Genomic DNA, 8731 nt, shown 5'->3' on the forward strand with positions numbered 1-8731 from the left:
CATGCTGATGTGCCTTGGGGCAGGGAAAAGCAGCTGCAGGAGCAGCAGGGCACCTCCCAGCCCATCAGCACAGCAGCACGGAGGCAAAGACAAACAAAGATGCAGGAAGTGATTATACCTTCCAACAACAGAGCTGCGAGGCTGAGTAAGCAATTGGTGATTTGAGCTGGCGCTAAGCGTGGAGCTTTCATTAGAGACAAACAACCTAAACCCAACAACACAACGGTGTTTGTTCGTATCAGTGAGGGAAGTTAAATAACCTACTCCAGTGGATACAGCAAAAGTGGAACTTCTGGGATAAGAGTGACAGTAGCATTAGAGAGGCTAGAAACTGGCCAGGACACAACTGGCACACACACACAGACACCCTCCTCATTCAAGAGGAGAAGTTCAGTGTTCCAGGAGCATCATGGAATGCTCCTTTCCGGGTGACATTTAACTCAGTCTTCAGACACCAGACAAGAACACACACTGCAATAACTGGAGATGTCCAATAATCCAAACCAGAAAAAGCTTTCCATTCTGTTGCTGAGCTGTATCCCTGCCATGGTACTCTCTGACCCCGGGTCAGAACATACAAGCTTACAATCAGAAAGATTTAATGAAAAGCATGCAACAGCCAGAGATCCTGCTGCCAGGGGAGGAGGGGGAGAGAAAGAGAGAAAAAATACATCAAATGGCTTATAAAGAAAGAAGTATGTGCACTTCCCAGCAGAGGATACAGTCTTTTAAGCCATCCCACTTGGGGGAGCTTCCCCTAACTCTGAGACTTCCTTGAAGGCAAAAGATAAACAGATCATGGGGCCAATATAGGGGCTGTGCAGCTGCACAAGTCTCTTAGAAGGTCCCTTTTATATTGCCTTGGCTTGTTCTTCAAGCTCAGAGGGAAGGTTAAGTTGAAGTCACCTGCTCTCTGATTCCCTGTGTACGCACTTGAGCCGTCGCAAAGGGAGAGGCAGGTTCTGCCAGGGACAAGATTTATGCACTTATTCCTTTTGAAGTGAAAAATAAAGGGAAAAGCCCTGCAGTTCTGCTTTCAGAAAAACAGCTCTGGGAATATGCATTTCCTCGTCACAAGTTCCACATAGACATGACATTTAACAGTCCTCAAAAATCCCTCTGAGGAGCTGTCAGGCTTGCTGATACCAATATGTGGAAAGCAGAGAGTCTGGCTTCCCATTCTGAGAAAACCAACAGCCAGCACTGCTCCTTTGGGTTGGTTGTGCTCAAGAGCAAATGGGACAAAGAGACATTCTCACACCTTCCAACACAGAGCTTCTTTTTCATCACCAGTTCCTACCCCAGCCCAGTCCAGCTCTTGCCCAACTCTCTCAATCCATCACCTATCCATTTACAGGCAGCTGAAATTTTTCAAGAAAATACAGCTGGCCAAAGATTATGCTTCCAAAGTTCCACCATAGTGCCTCCCCCTAGATCTCCCCGTTGCCTTCTGGCCCCTCTTGTGCCTTACTCCTCCCCAAAAGTCCTCATTCCTCAGGGGATACTTCCCTGAGCAAGCTGAGACCTTCCCATTTACTGCTTATATAATCAGGGAGGGCATTAAGGAAATAATCACTGAGACTGCAGATAATTTAGGAATACCATTTCTAAGGAGATCAGTCATCCTTGGGATGTTCTAGGAAGCTCTAGTTGTGCTGATGCTTCTTTTGCAGGACTAAAAAAATTAATAATATTGTCTCCAGGTTTAAGTGTCTCAGAACTCCTACAGCAACCATAGGAGTCCACAGCAAGGATCCACCCAGTCCACCACTGTGTCCAACATAAACTATGAGCTGACACCTAGGAAAGAGGAAAGAGGAAGAATAGGTCAAAAACACATGGTACTTCCTCTTCAAACATTAATTATTTACTTAGCCTTCAATGATTTTCAGCTGTAGAGATGTTTTTCTAGCCTTAGAGGGTTTGTCTATTCAGTGATCCCTAACAATCTTGGTTTCAAACACTATTGTCTTCCTTTGAACACAAGAATACACCTTGCACCCACAACACCCTCTGATGAGAAGTTCTCTGGGTCTCCTAGCTGGTCCATCCAGAACCAGCTCCCACCATTTGTTTGAAATCTGCCCACATTTGTTGGCCTCCAGTTCTTGCATGGGAAAAGGTAGGAACAGACAGTTCCTATCCATTTGCTTCATGCACCTCCAGATTTTGTAGGTCTCTGTTACCTTCCCCCTCAAATCATTCATTTTCCAGGCAGATGTATCCCAGAATGCTCCATTGCTTCTTTTATGGGAGTTTCCACATCGAGACTCAGAAGGTCACCCGCAGCAGAATGGGACAGGCTATGGTGCTTTCCCACTTTTGGAGTGCCATGTTCTTCAGAAGTGAATTTGACTTGTGCTTCCACAAGGCTTTTACAGAAAAGAAAGAAAACACAGACAAACATTCCTTTTTTACACTCACTTTTCCTTCACTTGAAATCAAAGGGAATATTTTGAAAGCAGAACAACTTCTCTTCTAAAAGCACAAAGATCCCCTTCTCAGAAGAGCCAAACAGAAGATCATGACTCAGACACGGGGCTTTAACTTCCTCATCCTATGACCCAAACCTTTGACCTCCAGCATTCTCTGCTTCTCTGAGGGTGTCATAGATCTGCCTGATCTCCAGTCTGTTGGATTGATCTCCAAGACCCACGGCACTTCCCAAATACCATTTGGTCAACTCAACAGCACTCAGAAGCAGAACCTTGGAATTTGAAAGTTTGACCTTGCAATTGTGACCTTTTTTTTTTTTTTTTTTTTTACACATAAGATATTTGGAATGGGTAATGACTGGTGGAGAAGGTGCTGTGTTTAGAGAATAGAGCCATCAAAACCTTCCCAGCTGTCCATGGACTTCAGGGACCCCTCCCATCCAGGGCAGGCCAGAGGGATTTCCTGGCTAATGTCAGATAAGGAAAGATTTCTGCTGAATAGCTGCACGTTAAGATGTATTTTATAATCCCCTGGTTAGCCCAGAGGAATTCACTGGCTGTCGAGAGGATCAACACATCCATAGTGCTGGGATACTTTGGTATTAAATGACAGCTTTGGCATCGCCCTTAAGTTCAGCAAGTCAAAGGAAATAGTTGCAGGTTGTTTTATTTACTGAGCACCAACTAGGTAATAGGATTATAGACATGTAAAATCAAATTTTTAAAAACTACAAATGAACATTCAGAGTAATTTGAAGGTGTCTCACATTTTATAAAAGTATTCAGCAAACGAAATCTTGATTAGAAAACCAGTTTAACACAGTCCTTTGCAGTAAGGATGTTTTTGTGGTACAGGGCGGTCCAGACTTCCTTTCACAGCCAGTGGGCATTCCAGGATCACAAGGATTAAAAACAACTAAATTCCCAAATCTCAGGTCAAATCAAGAAAGAGCTTCGGACCTTCCAGTCACTAGTTCAGTCTGTTCTACATCCTTCAGAAACATCAGTGCCCCTTGCAGTTCTCCCAGGCCCAGGCAGTGAATGCAGCAAGGTTCCCACTGCCCAGGGCCTCAGCTGAGCTCAGAGTTAACCTCTGACCATGACCCTTCTCTCCCACCTGGTAGAACAGCTCCCAGTGGGTGCTCTTGTTTCCAGTAAGAACCAGATGATTCTCCAGCTCTGACATTCCGAGTCTGGTCTGGAGACACAAATTCACACAGGCAAGGCTGAAAATCAGTGAGGAAGCTCTCCAGATGAAAGCCTGTGCAGCCAAAATGAAATCACATTATGCATTATGATGGCATTGGGGACTTTATTAAAAACAAAATAAGCAAACAAAAGGAGCAGCAGTGGAAGGAGAAGCTTCTGGCCATACTGCCACCAGAGGAAATGCTCAGCAAGCCTTGACCTCAGCATGAAGGCTTTTCAAAGACCAGTCCCTGTTTCACATTGGGCATGAACTGCCACTCGACATTATACAGAGGTAGCAAGGCATTTAACCTGTTGTAACCTTGATTGCCATCCACCAGCTCAGAGCAATGTGTTAGGAAAGCAGCATTAAGGAGAAGGAAACTGGGATTGCTGCAGAATAGCAATATTTACACTAAAGAGTACCAAGTGCCTTTAAAATTACAATTTTTACGTTTCCAGATATAAAGAAGGCAACAGGAATAATCATATTGGTCTCCTGCATTAAAATGTTCTTAGACTTCATCTGACGTCCCAAATTTCTTCTGGCTGAGATAACAAGACATGGATTCTTCAGAGGCTTGGAGAGACAGAACCACCACAGTATCCCTTGGTAATTGGTGCCAAAAATTATTTAACTGTTGCTATTTAGTCACTATTAAAACCATATACCTTATTTTTTTAGCTTACATTTATCTAAGTTTAATTTCTAACTTCTGGATCACATTACACTTTCATCTGTTTTTCATCCACGCACAGGCATCACTTTACCCAATGAAATTCACCCCTGTGTTTTAGGCTGACACAGCAAATGACACTCAACAGTTTTGGTCAGGAAGGAAAGGATCCTGCATCCTGCTGCATGTGGAAGGGTGCCACTGAATTCAGACAACCAAGTTGAAAGGTGACATCTGCTTTGTCACTAAGGCTTGCTTAGAGCAATAAGGACGATCATCATCCCCCCAGACGTTACTGGAGCTTTCTGAAGGGGTGGCCTGAAGCAGCCAGTCAACAAGGCTGGCAGCAGTTGACTACTTTTAGCATTGCTGTTGAATTACTGCCGTCATCAACTAAAGTTATATGGGAGTCCAATGAAAGACAACAAGTGCCATCAAAGTTGCAGAGAAAGTTTTGTAACCATTCTCAGAGGGGAGACGTGGGCAGGGGTGAGGACATGCACCCCCAACAGCTCTGCAGGATGTGGCTGTGCTGCCATCCACGACCCTGACCCTGCTGCTGTTACTTCTGTGCTTGAGAAACAACGGCAAATCTACCCCTTACCTCAGAATCTGGGCCAGCCTTGAACAGTGGCTGACTTCTCCAGCTGAAAGGTCTCCTGTCCCATGACACAGGCTCTCTGGAGGCTGATGCAGGGCACAGCACAGCCAGCTGCAACCAAACCCTAAATGGAGAACTTTGGGAATGTAAGTTAGGGTCCCATGGGTCAGGCAAGGGCCTAGAGAGGCAGAAAAGGAGAACCCAGCTCTCTTTTTGAGCTGTGGCACTGGCATCCATCTCCAGGACAGTGATGTTGTTCACAGTCACAGTGGGAAAACATATTTGTAGCAGCAACACTCTGAACAGTCTGTCCCCCCCACCCAGTAATGACACAATGGAGGAAGCAGCTGGTGCAGCCAAGCAGCACCAATTAGCATTATCTTAACACTCTGGGCTGTAAATTGTGTCAGAGCTGTTTTCTGTGTAGTTCAGTCATTCCCTTCATGAGGGCATGAGAGCCTGGGGCAGGGGAGCACAGATAACCCTGGCCAGGACCTGCCCAGAGGGCCCCTGCAGCTCCATACCAGATCCCTGAAGCAGCAGCTCTGCAGCAGATCCTTGGACACCAGCAATGGATTGCTACAGTCTTAGAAAAATAGCTGCCAGGCTTTGCTCTCCCAGTCACAGCCTTGACAAAAGCCACGTGGGCAAGATGAGTCTTGGCAAAGAGGACAAGTCTGAGTGTTGAGATTAGAAGTTTCCCCACTCTGGGCCAGTGGAGAGACAAAGAGCAAAGGCGAACCAGCCCTCTACATTTAACTGCGTGGTTAGACCAAAGAAATCTATTTGCCTCATGTCTGTTGTCAAGATGTGGAGAATTTTTTCCATAAGAGAACTGACAGTGGGATATGCATGTGAGATATAGGGATCAGGTCACTCTCTTTCACTGTGCCGATTAGTCTGCCCCAAATGACATTTTTTATTTTTAATTCCAGGTACTTCTTAGCGTATGAGAGGTTCCAGACAGGACTGATGCTTGGACAGCTGGGATTCACCCCCGCAGCTCAGAGCCAGGACAAAGCCAGTCCTCCAGGTAGACTGTGCGTCACAGCCTAGGAAAATTCCTGCTTTCCCTTGTGCCTGAGGCATGTGCACACACACGTCCCAGATCCAGCTGCAAAGCAAACCTGCTCTAGTTTGGAGTTAGTAGGCACAGGAAAAAGGCTGAAACCTGACTCCTAACCTCCAGCACTGATTGGGCCCAAGTGTTCCCTTTTCCATGCCTTGAGACTTTCTCTCCCCGCTCTCCCACATGCACCCCCTCAGTCACAGGATCACCAAGTGTATTCACCAACTAATCTAAATAAGCACCCCATGTTTCCCAGCCTAGCAGGACAGAAAACCTGACAGTTGAAGTTCCTGCAAGAAGCATGATGAGGTGCTAAGAAAATAATTGTGCTTACAAATTCTTTGGGCTGAAACAGCTGCTGCTGTAGCTGGATGGGTTTTTGGCTGGCAGTCAGCTCTCTCTACAAGGCATCTCTACAAGACACTCCATTTACTTCCTGTTCCCTAGCAAGTCCCTGCAGGAAAGCAAAGAAACTGGGATTAAACATATATGACAGAGCCCAGCCAAGACACACAATCTGAATTCCCAGACAAAGTGCAAGACAAATATAAGCATCACAGAGGAACAAACGTAATATGGGCTTAAGTCTTGCATGAGCCCTCTGTAAATGTGATCTAACAGCAGGCTGCACCTTCCAGCCTGGCAGATTCCATAAATGCAAGGTCTGCAACACATGAGAACTCACAAAGAGAGACACAAGGAGTCAGTGTTTTAGAAGGAGGCTTTAGGGATTCACCATAAACTTGAAGGACATCGAACCCCTACACTCAAATGGTGGTTGGTGCGCTGACATAAAATGAATGGGTCCTCTGAGTCCCAACCCAGTTCTGCAGAACTGGAGCTACAGGGCTCCAGGGCTTTGATTGGGAAGGGAAGAAATTAGAAACAAAAAACTTGTCTGAATTGTCCTCTCCCTGTCTGTCTGAGACAGGCACCCAGTGGCCTCTAACACCATAAGAGCACCTGATGTCTGACATTATCAGTGTACCTCCAGCTGTACTACAGATGAGTCAACAGCGGGTTAAAGAAGGAATAAAGGAGTGAAGCAACACTGCCCAGCCACAGCCAACCTTATATTCTTGGTTTTCCCAAAATAGTTTTCTGGGGTCCCAGCACAATACTCCAAACACTAGATTTCCTTCATAAGATTAACAAATCTAAAGGCTGCCCTCCACCCTTGAAGGATTTAACATAACACCTACTAGTAAAACCCTCAGGTGTGAAAACCTTAAGTATTTAAGTTGCATGTGGTTCTTCACAGGTTTCTCCTCTGCTCAGGAGGAGCCTGAGACTTGAGGTACCGAGCAGACACACCATGTCCCACTCCCCACAGGGGAAATCCCACTGAATCCGGCAGCATTGTCAGCCCAGCAGGAAGCATAAATCTCACAGGAAAGGCTATTCTAGTGATGTTTCCAGGATGGTTTTCCAGATCAGACACATTTTGGAATCAAAGCCAAGGCGGAGCTGGCCAGCACCACCAAAATGGTGGCTAAGTAGAAAATCTCCCCAGTGGTAGAAAGAATAGAGGGTAGACACTTCTTCTGAAGTTTCAATTACTCATGAAAGCAATGGGAAGTTTTCCTCTCTCCCTAAAACATTGTACTTGTTTTGGCAGTGGGTTGAAAGAATCCTCTCCCCATCATACAGGCGTATTTCCTTACTAATGAAGTGAAAAAGTTTACAAAAACTGAAAAGGAAAAAAAAATTCTGCCACCAGAGTAATGATTTTTAACAAGTATTTTTAGTATTCACCATGAATAGGGAATATCAAAGCAACCAAGTCCTCTTGATACTGTTGATACTTTTTCAGGAAGCAACCAGCAGTGCCACAGGGACATTTTCTGTCACGCTGGCAGTGAGCTGCAGATGGCAGCTCAACAAACTCCATTCAAGGGCTTTGTTGAGCTGGGGTCTAAGCAAGGAAATGCTAAAGGAAGCCTGGAACCAGAGCACTTCCCATGAGACAGTGAATCAAGACCTTCCTCCTCCTGTGAGTCAGTGTCACAGGAGGCAAATTGCAGAGGCTTCTGGCTGGCTGGAGCTGCAGCCATGGCACTACAGCAGACTGGCTCCTCCGGATGTACAGAGAGGGGATGGAAGCTGGACCAGAGACCTGCTGGGGAGGGCTTGTGTTGCAGCTGCTTCTGCTCCAAAGCCTGGCTAGCATCAGTCGTGCTGAGAAGAGATCAAAGGGGTAGCAGGCACCTCTGGCCTGTGCTTCATGCACAAAAGTGGAAGAGAATAAGAAAGAACACCTCAGAAGACTCAGAGGAAAGTACAAGGGATGAGAAACACATGGGTCACAAAGAACATGCAAAGTGCACAAAAACCATGCAATTACCTGCTGCAGAAAAGACAGCAGGATCATCTCATTTCACAGATCCCTTGAGAAAAAGCAGCCTTTCTGCCACTCCATCCTGCTTCAGAGGCTTTCCTCCATGCCTCTCCTTAGCCTCCTGACTGATTTTCTCCACCCAGCTCTCCTCCATCTATGAGCAGAGCAGCGGCACTACTGAGGAGCACAACAGCTTGTGTGCTTCTGGGAAGCCTACATTCCTCTCTAGTCACTAAAACAGCCCAAACCAACAAGAAATGGTGACTTCATGAGAGAAAACAAGAGCAGGGAGAAAGGAAGATGGTTTATAAAGCCAGCCAAATATTAGAAAGTAAAGTCATTGCATTCACATATAACACAAAGCCTCCGGTTCAGTGTGACCACATCAGAGCCTGTGAGGATTACTAACAGACTCTGCCTGGG

At 45.9% G+C, this 8731-nt stretch overlaps 1 long non-coding RNA gene across 1 annotated transcript; it reads right to left on the minus strand.

The window, feature by feature from the left end:
* Positions 1-520: 520 nt before the first annotated feature.
* LOC109143338 lies at positions 521-5984 on the minus strand. Its single transcript, XR_002273195.2, has 4 exons — positions 4905-5984; positions 3553-3696; positions 2187-2372; positions 521-1800 (listed from the first exon to the last, which is right to left on the minus strand). It is a non-coding gene; the product is annotated as an uncharacterized LOC109143338 (long non-coding RNA).
* Between the last annotated feature and the right edge of the window lie 2747 nt (positions 5985-8731).

The sequence above is a fragment of the Corvus cornix genome, chromosome 12 (genome assembly GCF_000738735.6).
Source record: "Corvus cornix cornix isolate S_Up_H32 chromosome 12, ASM73873v5, whole genome shotgun sequence".
NCBI lineage: Eukaryota > Metazoa > Chordata > Aves > Passeriformes > Corvidae > Corvus > Corvus cornix.